We start from the raw sequence: 21,894 nt of genomic DNA on the forward strand, positions 1-21,894 counted from the left end.
CAGATGGGCGGCCATCACTGCTGTCGCCATCCCTGGTGTGTCAACGTAGGGGTGCGGCAAGCGTGTCACACTTTTCCATCCGTGAAATGGCCGAGGGCATGATGTAAAGGCCTCTGCTTGAAGTTACTGCGCTCCTTAATGATTTTATAGCCCTTGCCTAGGGTTTCAGAGCGGTCTCCTGAAAACAAACAATGTTTGTGACTTAAGATAAGAGGTGTTGGCAATGGTTGGGGTGGAGGGAGCAGGAATGGTGTGGGGAGGAAGTGGCAGTAAATCTCATCACTGATTCCCAGTGAGCGTTGTCGCCAAGGGAAGGCCAGGAAGCCTCCTCCCGAGCCTACAAAGGCCTGTTTTAGTCACTGGGAATCATGGAGAGGACCATGTAGACCAGGAATGGGGAGCCACAGGCTGAGGGACAACTGCGGACCTCCAAACCTCTCCATCCTGAGCTACACCCCCTTGTTTGCACCCTATTTGAGGGGGGGTGCGAGACAGAGGATAGAGAGAAGTGCGTTTAAGTGTTTGAAGAAGCCAGCCTACTATATCAAGGTAAAACTTACATTTGGAAGCAGTGCGGTGTAGTGGTTAGAGCCTTGGAATAAGACCCAGGAGTCAGGGTTCAGCTGCATGAACTTCACTGGGTGACCTTGGGCCAGTCACTGATTTCCAGCCTAACCTACCTCAGAGGGTGGTTGTGAGGATAAATGGGGAGAGGGGAGAGCCACCTTCAGCTCCTTGTAGGCCAACAACGTGTGGAAGGCCAGGGGCTCCCCACCCCAAAACTAGACAGTGCCCTGAAGATGGTGGAGATGATTCTGGCATTGTAGCTTTCATATACAGTGGTACCTTGGCTTACAAACTTAATTCGTTCCGGAGGTCCATTTTTAAACCCGAAACTGTTCTTAACCTGAGGCGCGCTTTCGCTAATGGGGCCTCCCGCTGCTGTCACACCGCCAGCGCGCAATTTCCGTTCTCATCCTGGGGCAAAGTTTGTAACCCAAGGTACTACTTCAGGGTTAGCGGAGTTTGTAACCTGAAGCGTTTGTAACCCAAGGTGTTTGTACTGTAACCCGAGGTACCACTGTATTAGGTTGTAGTAGCAGAAACACAACCCCCGTTTTCCTTTGTAAATGGTACACTGCTCACACAGCCTTTTATGCATGCAGACATAAGTGTGAGTGTGTGGCACAGTGATTCGTGTGTTGGACTAGCACCTGGGAGGCCCGGGTTCGAATCCCCACTCAGATATGAAGCACAGTGGGTGATTGTGGGCCTTTCACTGTTGCTTTGCCTAAATGAAAGAGAGGAGGAGAACCATGTACCCCACCTAGAGTTCCACAGAGATATAAATGAAACAAATGTGTAGTTGGAATCTCCTTTCTTGAAACTTATATTCTTATCAGGAAGAACTTTCTGACACTGCTAAGGCAGTGGAACAGACTCCTTCGAGAGATGGTGGGCTCTCCATCCTTGGAGGTTTTTAAGTAGAGGTTGAATGGCCTTCTGTCACGGATGCTTTAGTTGAGATTTCTGCATGGCAGGGGGTTGGACTAGATGACCCCTGGGTCTCTTCCAACACTATGATTCTATAGAAATGGAGTGCCCACAAATTGCGGAGAATTGAGGCCCAGGTGTCCCTCCTTATATAGCTGTGATCAAATGGAACTACAGCCCTCAAAGGGAGAGGAAAATGTACCAAGTTGGCCTTTTGATTCTAAGCAAATGGGGTACGACAAACATTTCCTCCTTCTGGAGGAATGTGTTGGTGGGGGAACACCCCACTAGCTCTTTCCTTAAACCTGCCTGGAGCAAGAAAACCTCATTGATATGCAGTTGTTCACGTGTGCAGTAAATTCCAATTAGTTTTACGGAGGTCTGCTTAACATTTATGGGAAAGAGAACTTCGGCATTGCTGCAATATTATCAGCGAAGGAGGTTTGGGCTAAGTGAGAATTCTTTTCCCTCCTTTTAAAGCTCTCAATGGGTTAATTATATTTTGCAGATTTGGGGAAGGGGTGCTGGGGGGGGGGCGGAGAAGAGAGGATTTCAAATAACCCCTTGAGACAAGGCTGACAATCCTGTGCGTTCTTTTGTGTTCGAGTGACACTATATATATTTGCAAAGGCAAGGAGTCATTTTTCTGACCGAAGGCAGCATTCCCTCCTGGGCAACCTCCGAGGGGGGGGACACATGTCAGTGGTGGGCGGGACCAGGGACAAAGTGTGTGGGGCAACCATTGTAAAATTTTGCCTTTGTACAGTAGGTTGGTTTCTACAGGACCCCTCCTCTCCATCCTTCAGCCAGGTAGGTGAGAGACATTATCAGAGTTCAAGGACACACAAAAGCCAGCCAAAGACATTCCAGGAGGGTGTGGATAAGGAGAATCCTGATAGAGAGGCTTGCCCTGATTTATTACATCCATTCCACCCCTATTCAGCAACTATGTTGTGAACCGCCCTGAGATTGATGGGTGAAGGGTGGTAAACAAATAATAATAATAATAATAATAATAATAATAATAATAATAATAATTTGATAGCCTCAAGATAGCCTCCTAGCCCTTTTCCCAGAGGAGGACAATGCAGAAATGGTGGGATCTAGTTGGTTAAAGTCTCTAAGCTGTTTGAAATTCCGTGTGCTGCCAGGCCACTGTTAGGGGCAGAGACTGCCTGAGTGGTGCAGTTTGCTGTTTTTAGACTCTGGCTTTCAGAATGTAACAGATTGGCGGGACACAGGGGAATGTTGGGAGGAACCAGCTGGGGGACCCCCAAGGAAAGAAGGCTCAGAGCCCAGGACGTAGTGGTGGGATTACAATGAGTGGTCAGAGGGAGAAGACTGGGAGGAGGAGGGGTCAGAAGCTGAAGAGGTGACAGGGCTTAGTGAGCAGGGAGAGTCTGTGGCAGAGAGAAGTCCAGAATCAGGGGCAGAAGCTGAAGCAGGAGAGGACGGAGGCCAAGAAGAGATAAGTCAGGCGGGTGTCCCCCACTCCTGTTGCAGCAAGCTCCCTTCCTCCCTGGTCTCCCAGAACCAGAAGAGGCATGAAGAGGGTGGAGAAGTTAGCTTCATGGGGGTGCAGTCTCCGATTGCTTGGGGAAAACCCTGGAGAGGCGGGGACTTAGGCAGCTGTGGGGAGGTGGGGAACCTTCAGTCTCAGCAACAGCTTCATGGGAGCAAGACCTGCCAGAGATGAGTTCCTCTGCTCATTAGGCCTGGGAAGCTCACCCAAGTGCATCAGAAACTCTTGTGACTCCCAACACAAGAGGTAGCATTGCTACCTCCAATAGTGAAGGAAGAACACACCCATTGTGGCTACTAGCCATTGGTTGCCTTCTCCACCATGAATTGCTCTGATTTTCTTTGATAAGGCATCCATATTGGTAGCCATTACTCCATCTTGCAGAAGCAAGTTTCCTAGGTTAGCCATGGGCTATGTGAACAAGTCCTTTCTTTTGGTCTGTCCTGAACCTTCCAGCCTCCAGTTTCATTGGATCCGCTCACCCCCAGAGTTTTAGCATTATGATGGAGGGAGCGCGGGAGGGAGAAAAACCTTCCCCTTAATCCACTTCCTCTACATACATTTATAATTTCAAGTACCTCTACACACACACACACAATCTTCCCATAACACACACCTACAGCAGACCCTCCAGGTGTCCCTATTTTCCAGGAACAGTCCCAGATTTACAGCTGTCCCGGTTTCTGATTTGATCCCGAACTGTCCCACTTTTCCTTAGGACATCCCTATTTTCATCAGAGAAGTGTTGGGGGGTATTGAGTTATGTGGGGGCCCCAAGCCAAGGAGATAAGTACAGTGGACGCTCGGGTTGCAAACGTGATCCGTGCGGGATGCTCGTTCGCAACCTGCAGCGTTCGCAACCTGCAGCTGTGCATGTGTGCATGCGCTGCTTGCAATTCGGTGCTTCTGTGCATGTGTGACTGCCGAAACCTAGAAGTAACCTGTTCCAGTACTTCCGGGTTTTGGCGGTCCGTAACCTGAAAAAACGCAACCTGAAGCATCTGTAACCCGAGGTATGGCTGTAACTATACAACCTTTAGAAGATATCTGAAGGCAGCCCTGTACAGGGTACGGTTTTCTTACATTTTTATGTTTTTAGATATGTTGGAAACCACCCAGAGCAGCTGGGGCAACCCAGTCAGATGGGTGTGGTATAAATAATAAAATTATTATTATTATTATTATTATTATTATTATTGACATCCCAATTTTCATCAGAGAAATGTTAGAGGGTATGACATGGTGCCCTTAACTATCCTTCAAGTACCAGGTCCCTCTTCCCAGTGACAGGCCTTGCTCTGTTTACTTGGATGCGGCTACTTGGTGGGGGGAAAGCGGTGGCAGCCAGGAAGCAAAACCGACACGAACCATGTGCTCCCCCATCTGCAGACACAGGCGTAATCTTTCCGGCAGGTGTACATAAAAGATTTATTTTTGAATTAGCATGCTATTGATTTGTATTATGTAAAGCCCCGTGCCGGGGGCCTGGAGCAGCCAGCCGGCATTATGTTCCCATAGTGCGCACGGGGCCAGATCTATCGGAATGCCGCAACAGTGTCAGCGATGCTGCAGGTGCTTCGTTGTCACGAGGATGAATGGGATTAGCGTCGGTGATGGTAAAGTCGATCGAGCAGTGGGTGGGCCCCAGCGTTTAACTTCTGCTAAGAGATGATCTGGAGGCTTCCAGTCCCCTTGGAGTCTGTGCTCCTCTGACCTGGAAGCCGTGGTCCCCGAGTCCTGGCGAGAAGGGGATGGAGGCAGCTCTGGCAAAGGAGCTTTCACAGAAACACAGAATCGCAGAGTCAAGGAGGGGACTCCAGGGGCCATCTAGTCCAACCCCCTGCAATGCAGGAATGACAGCTAAGGAATTCCTGGCACATGGCCATCCAAACTCAGAGAAGTCTACTTGTCAATATCCTCCTTAAACTGTGGTGCTCAGAACTGGCCGCAGGTCCTCAGAAATGCGCTCTTCTTGCCATTTTTGCACACTCAGAAGGGCTGAATCTGGGCCACCTAGAATCATAGAACTGGGGGGGGGACTCCAGAGGACATCTAGTCCAACCCTCTGCTCAGGGCAGGATTGGCAGGGCAGGATGCAACTGCCTCATCCCTCACAATTTGGCTGGCCGGCCTCCTACTTAAGCACCTCCAGGGTGCCACTTCCCGAGGCACACAGCACACAAGTCTTCTCCCAAGGAATCCTGGGAAATGTAGTTCACAAGTTGCAGAACTACAGTCGCCAGCACCCTTAACAAATTATACAGTTCCCATGATTTTTTGAGGGGGTTGGTTTAAATGTGTGGTATATACACATCCCTAGTTCCACGCTGTAAGTCTTACTGTTAAGAAACTCTAAATAGGAAACCCTCAAATGTGGCCCTCAAGGCCTCTCCATCAGGCCCTTGGGATTTCCCCCCAGGCAGGAGTGCCAGCTTGGTCCCGCAACCGTGGGTGCAAGGAGCCACAGGTGCCATGCAGCGGGCACGGCCATGGCACCATAATTTGGTGTTGCCCAGCACCTTCATGTGGAATTTTGTGGGTGCTTGGGCACCCAGGGCCCCAGGGAGTTGGCACCTATGCCCACAGGCCACACGCACCTCCTTTATTTTTCCCAGGACACACCCCTTCAAACACTCTGTTGTTTCCAAGTTGGAAAGTGTCATTGGGCAATGGTCACACTTCTTGCTAGTCCGTGCGGAGGATGGAGGGGCAGTGGTTGTGCACAGAAGCAAGCCTAATGCATAAAGTTAAAATTAATATTTGTTGCTCCTCCAGCCAAAATAGGGACGCGGGTGGAATAGGGACGCGAGTGGCGCTGTGGGTTAAACCACAGAGCCTAGGACTTGCCGATCAGAAGGTCAGCGGTTCAAATCCCCGTGACGGGGTGAGCTCCTGTTGCTCGGTCCAGCTCCTGCCAACCTAGCAGTTCGAAAGCATGTTGAAGTGCAAGTAGATAAATAGGTACCACTCCAGCGGGAAGGTAAATGGCATTTCCGTGCGCTGCTCTGGTTCGCCAGAAGCAGCTTAGTCATGCTGGCCACATGACCCAGAAGCTGTACGCCGGCCAAAAAAGCGAGATGAGCGCCACAACCCCAGAGTTGGCCACAACTGGACCTAATGGTCAGGGGTCCCTTTACCTTTTACCAGCCAAAAACTGCTTCCTTGACATTTCCTATCTTTGGTTCTAATCCTACCAACGACCACCATAATGTCTTGGAGCAGCCCACAGAGAATCCCTTTCATCTCTCCACATCACTGTTTTACTTCAGGAAATTCACTGTTGTCTCCGTCTAACCTACTTTGCAGTCTCATTGTGCAGACATGAATCTTAAAAAGATTGTGACATCTGATGATACTTGACTTTAGTACTTGGCCACAGTGTTTTATTTCCATCAGTTGTTGTTTTTTAACTTGATGGTTTGATTGCTGGCATGCAATAGTATTTCATATCTGACAGTGTTTGGTAGATTGAGAAAAACAAAAATTGTCCACTTCCTACTGGAATTGAATTTCTTATTGTGAGCAGTGAAAAGCTATGACTTCTGAGCTTCAGAAAGTCTGGGGTGCTTTTACATAGAAAAGCATATGGGGGGATTCATTTTTAAATGATTTTTTTTTAAAATGTGAGTCATTTGAATGATTTACCGTATATGAGCCATGCAATGATCACTTACGATCTTGGTGACTTGTGTTTTGTTTTAGACGCTCATTCAGTTTGGTTACATCCTGTGGTCATATTTGGCATGAGACAGTGTTTACTCTTTGACCATTTTTTAATAAATGACATGCAATGTCACCTCTCTTTTTTTCAAAATTGAAGTGCAATGTTATTAATAATTGATATCTGATAAGCAATGGTATTGGCTGGCAGCAGGCATGTGATGGTATTTCATGTTTCACAGCTTACATACAATGTCTCTTAGGATGTTTGGAAGGCATGCAATAGCACGAGTGGCATTTCCCCCCACTCTAGTCTTTTCTGGTGATCCATGATCTTTCCTCCTCCACCCCTATAATTCCCATTATTCCCACCCCAAAACAGTAAAGTCTGTCTTTGAAGGAGAAGCACTGCAACTATCATTCTGAAACTTAGCATGTTTCATCCCCTCAGAAGGGTAAGCATGCCTGCAGATTGCATCCAAGTCTGGAGGAAAAGAAGACTTGTTTCTTTTAATAATAATAAAAACACCTAAACTTTAAGGGGTGCTCTGCCCAAGCCCCCCAGATATATCATCTGCTTACAATTTGGCAAGCTTGCTCCAGTCTGGAGGACCTTCTGTGCCTGAAAATGTCACCTACTTTTGCAAAAAGGGAGATATATATCTCCATTTTTTATTCCCCACTACAGTGAAAATAGAGAGAAAATAGGACTTTGTTTCTGATAAGATCTGAGTCGAAGTGGATGGAGCAACTTCAGAACAGAATGGGCTGCTTCCCAAAGCTACAGATGTGAGTCAAATATTGTAGCCACCTAGCGGATGAAGCTAGTTGCTTGGTGCTCTCAGTATGGGGTGTCACTGAGGACTAGTAACCCAAGTGCTAAATTTGTCAATGGCCAGTGCATTCTTCACCCTGTATCCTCTGCCTCTCCAGCCCCTGCTGTGCACTGTGCATTGTTGAGTGCCATGGGCAGTTGCCAAACCAATCCTGTAGTTGCTTCTTCTTTTTGTGTGTTTTCACGCTGGGACTCTGCGGGTCGCCTGGATCCCATGGGAGGGTCTAAAAGAGAGACAAAACTGCAATTGTTATAAGTCTGCAGCGAGGCAACTAAGACGAAACCTTTTATCGCAGCCATGTAGCATGCAAATTGCGGGTCAAACATTATGAAACGTCATTAGCCCCAGAGCAAAGTTGAGTCCTGTTGAGTGAATTCATCATACGTGCTTCTGAATAGATCTGCATGGATGCTGCTCTTTTTGCAGGAGCATTGAAAGTCGCCCTCACAACAGCCTTGCAAGGTAGGCCATATTATTATCCCCACATTGCATATGAACATGTGGTGGTAGCCAGCATGCCGCCTTGAGCCAGGATGAAAATGCAATGAAACGGTGTTTTAAAAGTTCCTGAGGGGCCAGAAGAATTTGGCCGGTGAGAATTTACTTCTTTCATAGCTAGTTGGATTCCAAGCCAATCTTAATCTGCCTTGGCCAATTGTACAGCAAAGGGATAAGCAGGATTCATAGCAGGCAATCCCTCTGCGGGTTTATGGAAGTGGACAATTCTTAACAATAAACCACCTCAAATCTTGTGTTTCAAAACATCTGGGGTGGCAGGGGGTCAAGCAAGGAAGGGAATATGGGTCTGTGAAATATCTACACATTTGCATTTTTCAGTCTTCGGATATCGCTTCCTTGCCGACTGCCAGGGAGAAGGAAGCTCAGAGGCTGTCTTTTAAATCATTCTCACTTGCAGAAGTTCTATCAGGGAAAAAAGCCATTAATAAGAGGGTGGGGGGGGGAGAAAGCATTACCATCTATTATTTGCCATAACATGAGTTTAAAACCAGGAAGTCGAATGATAAAATATGTGGTTGGTAAGTCTGGGGAGGGACAAGTGGAATAAGTGATAGCGCTGGGCCTCCGAGCCTTCAACTTAATGTGCTAAGTAAATCCCCGAGGTTAAAAATGTATGGAAATTGTTGCAGCTCGGGGAGGCATATTTTTAACTCTCCAAAAGGTTCCTGCAAATCTACTGCCAGGGTTTCCCCCCCCCCCTTCTTCTCTCTCGTCCATGAGTTGCACCAGACGAACAACTCTTTAGCATTTCTTTGTGTGACATGACACACTCATTGCGCCGCTGTGCTGTACTTGGGACTGGTTCAAGGTCCTAATCTACAAGGCACCTCAATGACTTGGGTTCTAGGATACCTTGAGGACCGCCGGACAACCTTATATATCCCTGCCTGCAGTTTGCAACCTCCTAGCCCTTTAAAAACTGACCCCGCTCTTGAAAATACCCCAGATCTCTCACACACATGGTCAGCCTATGAATGGACTTGTGGAATTGTTTCTCAGGCAGATTTCAACACGGAAGTAGGCATGCAAACGTACTTGGGGACAGTGGGAGGCTAAATTATTGCCAAGGTTCACAGACCCTGACCCTGAGGGCACAGAAGATGGGGAAGACTAGGAGTATTAACCACATTTGAAGAGAACACGCCTCGCAGGGGTGTCTAGTGGGAGAGGACCCACCGTCGTAGGGGGTTAGACTAGATTACCGTTTGGGTCCCATCCAACCCTAGAGTTCTATGTTTGTATGTATACCAACCGTTGCTTTGCCTGGGGAAGTAGGTCTGTCCCCCTCTGACAATGCCCTCTGCAAGGCAAGTGGGGAATCCATCGCTACCCTATACCCGGGATAGACATACATCTCTCAGTCTTCCCAGAGTCTATACCAGAGGGACAGGACATAGTCCCTTTATGTCACAGTAGGTTCCCACAGAGAGGTTGTGGCTAGAGGCAACCCCTTGGCTGCAGGACAATGTAAGCGGCCAGCTGCCCCACCTCCCCACCCCACTATTGCTGCAGCAACATCTTGGACTTGCTCTCCTGAATTTGCCCTGCATCCAGCCTCTGGTACTACCTCCTCCCTAGGGAGCTCTCCAGGGTCCTGATCTCCTGCACTAAGCCTGCCAAGCCTTACCAGAAATATACCAAGGCCCAACTCTGACACTTGTCTTTGATTCGGGAATGAAGATTACGGGGTTGTGCTTTGAAAAAACAAACTGGGATCTGAAGGAAAAGGAGGGCATAGCACCCAACAAGCAGAAAAGAGTCTAGGATCTTAGAGTCAATGCTGTTTCGCTTTCAGTACAGCCACGCTTTTCAGCCTCTGGTCCTTGTTGGACGTCAAGGCTGAGCCACTGGATAGAGCCAGGGCCCAGGGGCAACAGAGAGTCGAGGCAGCAGGGCAATCAGAATATCAGGCTCAGAAGGCAGGACCAAAAAGTCAGGCCAGAAACATGAGGCAAAGTATAGGTTGGCCATGTTGCTCAAGCAACCACTAGCAGGAAGAGGTGTGCCTTCCTGCCCAGGAGCAGCCAATGGCCATACAGGGTGGGTGGAGCTTGGTCAGATCCGGAAGGTTCTTCCTTGAGAGGCCGCAGTGATGCAGCTCGCCACATGGGGCAGTGGTCAGTAACTCCTGACCATGGATCTTGCAGCGACCGGTTTCAGTGACCACTTCCAAATCCAGTCCTCTTTTAATTGGTTAAGCAAAGGTGATCTAGCGATAGGTGACTTATGTCACTCTTCTTTTGTGGTTCGCGTACCTAGTTTATTTCACAATATATACGAGGACAAGGGTTTGCCGCTGGGGGTTCCAGATACAAATGGAGTGGTCAACGTGAGCCCAGAAAATTGATGCTACGCTTGTCCAAGTATGAAGGGACCAGGGTGTGGGGAAGGTCTTTTTTGGCGTGTTTGTGTTGGCTACGCAATCCATATTTAAACAGGCCCTAAGCTTGTCATCCAACGCTCATGCACACCACTCAGCCATCCTTTAACCTCTGAGTGAAATGTCACAAACGCGGTATGTAGATTGAAAGGCGAGTAATTGATCCCTTTGTGCGATGGCGGCAGCGCAGTGTTTAGACTTTGCTTGCCAGCCCCTTCCCCCCACCCCCAGCCCGCCTGGCAAGCTCCCCGTCTCCCTATTGAGCCGGCCATGCTGTTGAATTTATGAAGAGAGATGTTTTAGCAGAAAATCCCCCAGAGTCTCCCTTCAAGCCTTAAATCCCCAACCTGTTCTCCCCGGGAGACCTCATGACACGGAGCATGGCAAGCCAGCTTCCTCTTGCTTATGCATTAGCCATCTATTTCAGCTTTCTGACATCTCTCACACATAAAACGGTAAGAGAGAAATAAAATATCAGTCTCTGGGCGAAAATAAAGCTTTGCCTCCCTCCTGATCTATAGGATATAAAATAAAGCCGAGACTTTGATAGTGGCTTTTCCTTATGCTGGGGTTGTTCTTCCACACAGGAAGACAATGAAGATGGATGGCGCAGATTCTCCAGGTTTTACTTCACCCTTTCTTTCCTTTTATTCTTCTTTCGTCTTTGTGAGTTCCCCCCTCTTTCTCTTCCTGTTTTTAAATTCCCTCTTTGGATCCTCTGTTCCTGGCTGCACTCCTTGGTCACGTAATAATACCTTGCCAACATTGGTATAGCGCTTTCAGTCGTTCAAATCATTTCCCATAGAACCATGGAACTGTTGGAAGGGACCCCAAGGCAGTGGCATAGCATGGAGTGCCAGTGCCCGGGACCACATGGAGGAGGATTGGTGGGAGGGAAGTGGATGGAGTACACATGCGCATTCAGCTGCATAATGTTATCCGCATCACCCAGGCGATCACAGCCACAGAGATAAGAAAATAAGAGTTGTTCCGTTGTCTGGAGAGGTCACATCCTGGTTCTCATGGAGAAGCCGTTTTCAACAGAGCCCAGTGATGGAAGTGCGCAGCTGTATTGAGGCAGCACTGGGTGCTGAAATTTTATGCCCCTAAGAATTTTGTACCCAGGGCAGCCACCCCTGTGCCCCCTACTACACCACTGCCCCAAGGGTTATCTAGTCCAACCCCCTGCAGTACCTCATCCAGTTCAGGGGTAGGGAGTCTTAGGCCCTGGGCAGTCAAATGTAGCCCTCAAGTCTTCTCCATCAAGGAGGCTCTCTAGGCTACAGTTCCTGCCCAGAAGACAAATGAGAAAAGTTCCTGATATGATGCTTCATATCACTGGTTCTACAAATTTTACCCTTTCTGGGAATGGGAATCTGGGGATCATGGTTCGTCTTACTCACATACTCCTAGTTGCCTACGAGGCACACAGACCAGACTCCCCATCTCCCTTCTCTGGAACTTGACCGCCACCAGTCTGACATCTTCATCCACATCGTCTGCCTCTCGCCCTCTGAATCTTCATTAGCTTGTTCCAGAACCAAACCTTTCCCCTCCAGCCCTGGGCCACCTTGGAACTCAGCCAAGACCTGACAAGCCTAAGCTACACATCTACACACAGGCCTTTGTACTGCAACCCCGATGGCAGCTTTTGAGAAAAAAGCAGCTTCAGGCAGAACTGATTTTTCAGTATAGGAGTGATGCAGGCTGCTTCACCCTTCTGCCACCGCTGCACCTTCCCTCTCCTAAACTGCTTTCCCACCATCATCGCAGAGACACATTTTTCAGGGCAAACAAGCACCTGGAAGCCTGCAAGGGAGAATGTTGGAGGGGAAAGGAGTTGCAGCATAAAAATGGGAGGAGGGGAAGGGTTAGGTGCCTCTCCTTTGCACTTCTCGGCTAAAAATGGAGGCTACGTTTCCCTTTTGAAAAAAAGAGCATAGGTACCTTTTGCATTTATTTATTTTTAAATGCATGCTCGCATGCAATGGATTTAGTTTGGTTTCAGGTCAGCTTCCACACTAGCAAAAAATTAAAGTCTCAAAAAGCTTCCATCTTTTCTATTTTAACCCCCTTTGTCAATTTACTTTCCTTTTCTAATTGTACCTTTCTTTTCCCCAGCTCTGTCCCAAGCCAGATTCATGCTATCCAATGCCTTGAGTGCGCAAGAGAGGGCTGCTCCCTTATTCATTCCATATGAATTCACCATTTGGGGGAGGGGTCAGAAAGCCACTCGTCTTCCACCCCCCCACTCAAAGAGTACAAGAGAGAAAATGGAGTTTGAGGAGAGGGAGAAACTTAAAGTAAACATATATGTATATAACCCTATTAATTTTGAATCTGCTGTTCAGATTACAAGATGGTGGGCAAATAATATGAATAATTGAGGGCTATGGAGTTCTCTCCCTAACATCCTAAATGTGTTTGCCTGCGGTGTTTGCCGTATGGAAATATTAAAAGTATTTGTGAATATTTTAAAAATGAAAGCAGAGGGAACTTCGAAGCATTGTCTTCTGCTCAGGCTTGGAGAAAAGGGAGCTGCTGGGAGTTCCTCAACCTAGAGATCATGACTGTAAGGGCCACCGCTCAGTTGGCAGGACACGTACCCTGCATGCAGAAGGTCCCAGGTTCAATCCCCGGGCATCTCCAGGTAGGGCTGGGTGAGGCCCCTTGCTTGAAACCTTGGAGAGCCACTGCCAGTCAGTGTAGACAGTACTGATCCAGAAAGACCAGCTGTATTCTTTTGTTGAAATTCCTGCATTGCAGGGGGTTGGACTAGATGACCCGAGTGGTCCCTTCCAGCTCTACAATTTTGTGACTCAGTATAAGGCGGCTTTCTGTATTCCTATTTAAACTATTCATCAGGGAATCAAGCAGACCAGAATCTTTTTTTAAATTAGAAGCTAAAATCCAAAAGAAAAAGGGAATAAATGAAGAGGGAAGGCACCGAAAGTAACTGAGCTGCATGGACCACTTCATAAAAGAAATAGACATTCCTTTGCAAATATTCAAGATGCCAGCTATCATGAGCAAGGAGAAGAGACTCAGAGATTTAATGTGTATCTGATGCTGCCGACCGGCTGGCAGATAGGATGGTGATTCCTCCTCCAAAGACAGGGTGTTTCATCTTTAGCGATGAAGGCCTGAAAACGAAAACCTTGGGACTTAAATGGGGGGAAAGGAGTGACGCTCAAGTCATTTTGCCTGGCTGCCTGTTTTAGTAGAAGCCGTTGGGCTTTGAGGGCTGAGGAAATGAAGCCCCCAAAAGGAAGATGTCAAGGCATACAGGTACAGAGAAAGAGAAGACGGGAGATGCTGGGGAACACCTTTTGAATAATGAGAGAGAGAGAGAGAGAGAGAGAGAGAGAGAGAGAGAGAGAGAGAGAGAGTCTCCCAAGCAGCTATTAAAAGCACTGGGGTTTTATCCATGATATACAAGGTGTTAATACACCCAATTTACAGGACTGGAGGGCTGAGGCAAGGAACATTTGTTCACAAAAGACCTTAATATCCCCATTTTACAGAACTGGAAGATGGAGGCAAAGACCACTGCATCCATGGCAGCACCACAGAGGCATCCAACTTCTGTTATCTAAATGTCAATCTTAGCTGTTGTTTTCTTTTTCAGTTGGCCCTGAGATGCCTTTTATATTAAAAAAATTCTCACTCAGCTGATCAAAGGGGCCTGGCTAATATTTCCCAATTTATTAGGAAGTGTAATAACTGTAGTGGTGGTTTCTGTGTGTTTGTCCTAAGCAGAGAAGGATGGAAGAGTCAGACAAAGGTGAATTAATACTTTGCATCCCATAATGAAATTGGAGGATGGTGGGCTTGCACACTGCCTCACTCCTTGCAGCCTCTGCTGCAACTGCAGCTTCCCAACCCAAGCATTCAGCCTTTCAAGTCCCACTCAAGCAGCCTTATGTGTTGTGTGAACCATTCATAATTGCCGCAGAGTGCATGGGAAATTGCAACCAGGGCTGGCAGTGACATTGGCCCAGAAAGTAGCCAGAGAACCCAGACACAGGGATAAGGGAGTAATTCAATTCAGTTCACATTTAAAGGCCAGCCTTCCCAATCTGCACTTTCTGGAAGAAAGCAGTAACCAAAACACTGCCATCCTGAGAAATTTGCACTTCTCCAAATTTTGCAACACAGTTCTCTGGTCAAGTGACACGTACAAAAATGCATATACTGGGACATAAAAATTAATACACTGGTGAAAACAATACACAAAAATGGTTCGTGCTGGAGGAGATCAATTCGCAAAAAATATCTACAGTGGTACCCCGGGTTACATACGCTTCAGGTTACATACGCTTCAGGTTACAGACTCTGCTAACCCAGAAATAGTACCTCGGGTTAAGAACTTTGCTTCAGGATGAGAACAGAAATCGTGCCCCGGCGGCACGGCAGCAGCAGGAGGCCCCATTAGCTAAAGTGGTGCTTCAGGTTAAGAACAGTTTCAGGTTAAGAACAGACCTCCAGAACGAATTAAGTTCTTAACCCGAGGTACCATTGTATATTGGAGGTAATGGCAAACAAAAAAAATGTGGATATTAGGACAAATTCACACTAGGATGCTGATGGATTTTCAAGAGGATTTTCAAGAGTTTTTATTTTAATTGAAAACTGATGTGGAAATGAGGAAAACCAGTTTTAAGTTTGGAAAATGGAGGCACTAACCAGACTTATGCAATAGTTGGGGGTTATAGTGGGTAACGTTCAAATTACAGAGCCGTCACTCCAACGTCAAACCCCATAATCAGAGTTCTGGCATTAACTAAGACAAGCCAGAGGTCCATCTAGTAAAACAATCTCTTCTCACTGTGGCCAACCAGCTGCAGAATTCGAACGTAAGTGCACTCTCCAGTGGTTTCCAGAATCTGGCATTCAGAAGCCTTCCTGCCTCCCACAGTGGAGGGGGCAGGTCTCCCTCAGTAGCCATTGGTAGCCTTGCCCTCCATCAATTTGTCCCGTCATCTTCTAAAGCCACCTGAGATGATGGCCATCGAGCAACCCCACAAGCCTTTGCAAGTGCTGATGGTTTTTTCCCCAAGCGTTTCCAGAGGTTTAGAGGGTGTTTGCAGGCTTTTACATTGCTGCTCCCAATACTCACGATTTCACTTAAACATGTGGTGCCTCGGAACGTAAGCCCCGCATAAAGGGGGAGTTGCTTGCTACCTAAAGATATATAATGAAGGCTCCAGGTGAGTCTCCCTGGGAAGAGCATTCCACCAACACGGAGCCACCACAGAAAAGGCCCTGTTCTCGTGTTGCCACCTTGTATACCACAACATATAGATTGTCAAAAGTGACCTACGTTCTTTTCTATTTTTTAATCCCTTTATTAGATTTCGTTTTTTGAAAATACAGTTTTAAACTAAACTAGCCTACTCTAAAAAAATAAAAATAAAGTCAGCTTCTACATTGTTCCAACCACTTTTGCCTCTGGGCCCACCCTCCACCGGAATATTGCCCAAAATGTTGCTGGGAGAGTCTTCACCCAATACACATTGCCTGATTTGTTTGCCAAACTCCTGTTCAAATTCAATGAAGCTGATGTCTGCACGTGTGCAAGAATTGTCTCAAGTGTACACACCTCTGCTTAACATTTTCCATTGGGACAAAAGCTGACTTGAAGGGAAACACAACAAACTGCAGCATTTCTCAAGAAACAACAGGATCTGCATGGATCGTGGCCTGCTCCCCTGTGTGCTCTGCTTCAATCGCCAGTAGGTGGGAGCTTGCTGGAGTCAGACTGTACCCAGCTTAAATCTCACACATATTCAAATTTAGCTCAGCTGGCATGGGCTGACTGCCATTGACATCCTCCAGAACTGAACCCCCCACAGCGGCTATTCCACCTGGTCATTATGTAACTATTATGTAAGAGCTGGCACCCAAATTAGCTTCCTCCCTCTCTGCCCACCCCTTTCTTTCTCCCATTTGTCATTAAGCCAAAGAGGACACTCTCTGTTCTTATACAGTACTTAGGAGAAATGTTGAGGTCTTAGCAGTGATACCCAACTAAACCATACTCAGAGTAGACCGAATGAAATCAATGAACCTTGCATTGATTTCATAGGTCTAAAGCATGAGTAACATTGGCTTTCACCCTATATTACAACGACGACTCATTTCAGCACACGCACCGATTTCAATCAATCTGCTCTGAGCATGATTAACATTGGCTATCGGCATTTGCCAACCAGGTACCTGCCAGTTTTGGACTAAAACTGGGACTGATGGGAATTGTGGTCCAAGATATCCAGAGGGCAGCTAGTTGGCAAAGACTGCCTTATATTATTTATAATACTTTCAGTGCACACAAATGCTTTTCTGCAAAGGTGAACAAGACAGGTTTCCTCCTACACACGCACACCCCATAGTTCCCATGATGGAACTCATGTCACGTTAATGACCCACTGCAGGAACCAGCCTGGATAAACCCAGGAAACAACATTCTCCAACTCCCTGGGCTTCCTTCTCCTCTCCCCCTCGCGCCTTTACCTCCTTCCCAAATGATTTGCCCAAAAACCAAAGGAGGCTTTGCCAGGAAGCTCTGACAATAAATCAATGTAACCTTTCAAAACCCATCTGATCAAAAGGCAGGTTTGCTTTAGTGGTTTTGCGAGGGAAGTCTGACGCTTTCCAGATCAGTGCTCTTACAGGTTCCTAAAATCATTAAGGGGAGGGGTGGGGATGCTTGAAAGCAGGGGGAGAAACAGGTTTGTATAATAATCTCCTTTTGTGGGACCTTGGAAGCAATTACAGCCCTGACCTCCTCCCTTATTTCCCCCACACACACCTTCCTGCTCTCCTTTTCATATCCTATAGCCCAGATATAGCCCACTGCACAGAGGAAACATCCCCACCAACATACTGGAAAGAAAGGAGGGTGAGTGGCTGCCTGGTCCTTTTGGGGAGGAAATGGCAAAAGTTGTCTTTCTTCCTCCCCAATTCTCTCTGTCTGTCTCTCTCTCTCCCATCATTTCAGATTGGAAGCTCCTCGAGGCAAGCGCCCGTCCTCTTGCTCTTCAACAAGCACAATGCATGCAGATGACACTACAGTGGTACCTCGGGTTAAGAATTTGTTCTGGAGGTCCGTTCTTAAGCTGAAACTGTTCTTAACCTGAAGCAACACTTTAGCTATTGGGGCCTCCCGCTGCCGCCGGAGCACGATTTCTGTTCTCATCTCTTCTTAACCCGAGGTACTATTTCTGGGTTAGCGGAGTCTATAACCTGAAGTGTCTGTAACCTGAAGCATCTGTAACCCGAGGTACCACGGTATATAAAAACGCACCATCATCATCCTTGCCACCAGGATTGGTAGATCTAGGGTTGTACCCCATGCTAAAGCTGCACAAAGTAGGCTAGTTTAAAATAAGGGGCTCATGACTTAACTTGGCTCCATTAATTTCAGTCAGTCTAACGAGTATATAAGGAGAGCCTGCCGGATCAGGCCAACGGTCCATCTAATTCAGCAGCCAACCAGATGCCCCAATGGGAAAAGCCTGCAGGATTTGAGCATCAGAGCATCCTCCCTCTCCCTTGGTCTCCAGCAGCTGGCATTCAGAAACATTGTTGCCTCTTAACTATTGGCTACAACCTTTGTTTGTTTGTTTCACTTCCATGTGAAATGTTATGATGATGCCTCTTTTCCTCTCTGCTGAAGTATCTCCTTCAAAACAACCCACTTAAAAAAAAAAAAACCTTTGCCTTCATGCCTTTAATCTTCATCTTCCCCCATCCCAAAACAAAGTCTATGTTAACTAGTACATGTGAACACATTTAATCACTTCCTAACCTTTTGCACGTCCCTGTTTTCAGTCTTGTTGCCACATGACTGCCACAGTCTTGTTTGTTTGTTTGTTTGTTTGTTTGTTTGTTTGTTTGTAACTTTTGCAAAGCCCAGCAGGCTCTTCTCGTCAATGTCATATTGTAATCCTCTTGGGAGCAGAGGCCCATGATTATTTAGTTGTCTTTATTTTAGCTCATGAGACTGTCTAAAAAACCAGCGATGAAGAATGATGCAACTATATTGGTGATGCTCTCAGGCTCCCCTTTGCTCTATGCTTGTAGGAAACCCATTCCAGACTGAGCTGGCAAGAAAACACCTTATTACCTGCCAACAGGAAGAAATGCATTGTTGGGTACCACCCCAGTCTCTCAGTGGTGAAAGACTCCAGGGGTCGCAGTGATTAACCATAGTTCAGTTTCCTGGAAACAGTGGTGAGTGTGATGTCTTTAGTATATGTGGTTTTATATCCTATGGTCAGAGGCAGTATGCTTCTGGATGCCCATTGCTGAAAACCACAGGAGGGGAGAGTGCTCTCGCACTCAGGGCCCTGCTGGCAGGCTTTCCATTGGGGGCATCTGGCTGGTCACTGTGAGAACAGGTTGCTGGACCAGGAGGTCCATTAGTATGATCTAGCAGGGCAGGGTTATGTTCTTAACACGCAGCCCCCCCCCCCGATTTCACCAAACTGCATCAACTCTAGCCATCACAGCTAAAGGTCAGGGATGCAGAGAGCTGGAAGTTGTGTGACTCTGATTTAGGATCTAGTTTGGAAGGCCAGCCATGTTCATTCATCCCATACTCCAGAGACACACTAGATCAGGGTTTCCCAAACCCGGGTTCTCCAGCTGAACCCAGGTCCAGCTGAACCATCGCTGAAGTTGGCCTGAGAGTTCCTAAGGTGGGGACGGCGGTGGTCTTTGTAACTCCTGAGATGCCAGCCACCAATTCGAAACAAGACGGTGGACCACAGCATCACTTTGGCATAACTTCACCGGGGTTTGGCACCTCCCAAGATATTGTCACCAAACTTGGCAGAAGCGTTTGCAAGTCTTTACCAAGTTTGGATGCCAAGTGCCATGTTTGAATCAAGAAGGTGGGGCCAAATTACACCGCCACCCACTTTTTAAGCATAGGATTGGCCACTTCTTAAGATACCACCTCCAAACTCAGCACGAGAATTCATGAGATGGGACAGCGGTCTCCATTGTCTTTGGATGCCGGGCACCATTTTGAATCAAGATGCTGGACCAAAGATGGCAACTTCGCCAGATTTAGTGCTGCAGAAAAGGATAATATTATCATAGGGCAAGGAAGAAACAAGCCCCCTCTTTTGTAGCAAGTTTCCAATGTCCGGCTCTATTGAAAAACCAACAGTATCTGTTTTGGATCTGAATTGATCTTAAATACATGCTGTTGTCATTCTCTTTAACTGCTTTTATATTTATGATATCTAAATGGTTTTTATATATGCAATCACTTTAATTGTTTCTTATATGTGTAACTGTTTTATATATGGTACTATATTGCTTATTGCTTTGGGATGTCTCGGGGGAAGCAATTGTTATTGAAACAAACAAGAACAATATTTTACTTTGTTTACAGGGCAGCGTTTCCCCCTGGAAGTCAGCCAAAATTTGCATTCAGCCACATAAATTAGCATTTGCGAATTTTATGCAGTTTTTAGCCATGTGTGCCTTGAGTCTTTTTAAAGATCTCACAATGCCCTTCAGCCTACCAATAATCTTAAACAAAACATCCCTACACAAATTAAATTAGGCCTGTGCAATTAATTGATGGGGGTGTTGTTGTTGTTGTTGTTGTTTGGGGTATAGTGTTTGTTTGTTTGTTTGTTTGTTTGTTTGTATTTTTGTGTTTTTATATTGTATACCGCCCTCTGATCTTTGGATGATGGATGGTACAGAAATTGTAGCAATAGTCGAAGTGGACTATAGGCTGCAATCTGAACCTAGCTTATTTGGGAGTGAACCCTATTGAATTCTGCTTCTGGGTCAAAATGGTTAGGATTGTACTATACGGCTGCAGCCTCAAGCACAGTTATTGGGGAGGAAGGCCTATTGAGCAGAGCAGAGCTTCAGAGGAACTGGGCACAGGGTTGCACTGTTCATACTTTTGTTGACTGGGTGCATGGGGGCAAGGGAGGAAAACTTGCAGCCTTAGCCAGTCTGTCTGTAACTGTTTGGGAAAGTGAAAAAGGAGAGAGAGGGGGGGAGAGAGAATAAACGAGGGGGGAAATAAATTGAAGAGAGAATAAATGAAAGAAAGAAATAGTGAACTACATAGACAGACATATATAGATAGATAGACAGAGGGAGGGAGGCGGGAAGGATAGATATATAGTCAGAGAATAAATTAAAGACAGTGAATAAATAAATACTGTAAATGAAAGAAAGAATGAAATAATGAACAAGATAGATGAAGAAAGAATAAACTAGAGAGATAAATAGAGAGATGAGGAGAAGGAAGGAAGGAAGGAAGGAAGGAAGGAAGGAAGGAAGGAAGGAAGGAAGGAAGGAAGGAAGGAAGGAAGGAAGGATAGATGATAGATAGATAGATAGATAGATAGATAGATAGATAGATAGATAGATAGATAGATGATAGATAGATAAGATAGATAGATTAGATTAGATAGATAGATATCTGGTATTCTCCTCCTAGCCTGCTCTTTCCTGGAAGTCCAGCCCTGGCAAGCTGATAACAAAGTCTCTTCTTGCTCAGCGAAATCCGCAGCTGGGTTTCTTCCCCCGCCCAATTCACACACACAAACCCCTCATCTCCGCAAACCGTTGAGGGGCCTGCGATGCTCATCTCCTGCGCCTTATTCATCCCGCATCAGCGCTTTTCACTTGGGGGGCTGGAGTCAAAGGCGAATGGGTCCCTTGGCACCGCTGGTGCATCTGTCGCCTGGGAGGGGACGGAGGGAGCCGGCGGGCCGTGCAGCTTGGCAGGAGAACGGAGGATGGAGGAGGAGGAGGAGCTCAGCGCTGGCCGCCAAGTGGACCCTCTGGAGATATGGGGCCAGGGACTCTGGGCTCTCGCCTTTCCCTCTTCTCCTTTGTACTATCTCTCATTCATTCTCTCTCTCTCTTTCTTTCCCTTCCTCTCTCCCATTCAGGGCTCTCCCAGTCAATCAGCTCACTGAGCATCCTTCCTTGTTTCTGTGCAGGGAGATTAGACGATGTCGGCTCTTTCACGCGCCTTGTGGGTATGTTAGACGACAGTTGTCTCAAAACAAGTGACTCCGCGCGCTCCCCCCGTGCATTTTCACCCCCCCCCTTATCTCAAAGGGGGCTTCCACGCTGTCGCTTTTTTTCAAAAGAAGGAAGTTTGATCCCCTCCCACCAAAAAATTCAGGTTGCGCAGTTATAGCTGGGGAGCAGGGACTCTTGCACAGCAAACCGGCTTGCGCCCAAAATTTAAGAATTTCTGCTCTCTCTTTTTTGCGAAAAGGAAAGTGACGGAGGGAGAGACTGGGAAGTAACGCTGGAGGTAACCTCCCACAAACAAATTCGAATTATAGCTCAATAAATCGGTATTTTGAAGCTCTCAAAGAGTCCTATTTGGACCGGGGAAAGAGACGTGTCTTCCCCTTTATTTCTCCCGTTCTCTCTACCTTTTCCTATTCTCCCCGTGTTTTCCCTCTCCCTCCTTCCCTGCCCCT

General features: G+C 47.0%; 1 long non-coding RNA gene across 1 annotated transcript; it reads left to right on the forward strand.

Annotated features, from left to right (window-relative positions):
• The first annotated feature begins 457 nt into the window (after positions 1–457).
• Positions 458–19,971, forward strand: LOC309519731. The gene is made up of 3 exons (XR_014213987.1): positions 458–549; positions 18,497–18,646; positions 19,818–19,971. It is a non-coding gene; the product is annotated as an uncharacterized lncRNA (long non-coding RNA).
• The last annotated feature ends 1,923 nt before the right edge of the window (positions 19,972–21,894 follow it).

The sequence above is a fragment of the Podarcis vaucheri genome, assembly GCF_965113315.1.
Source record: "Podarcis vaucheri genome assembly, chromosome: 15".
Classification (NCBI taxonomy): domain Eukaryota; kingdom Metazoa; phylum Chordata; class Lepidosauria; order Squamata; family Lacertidae; genus Podarcis; species Podarcis vaucheri.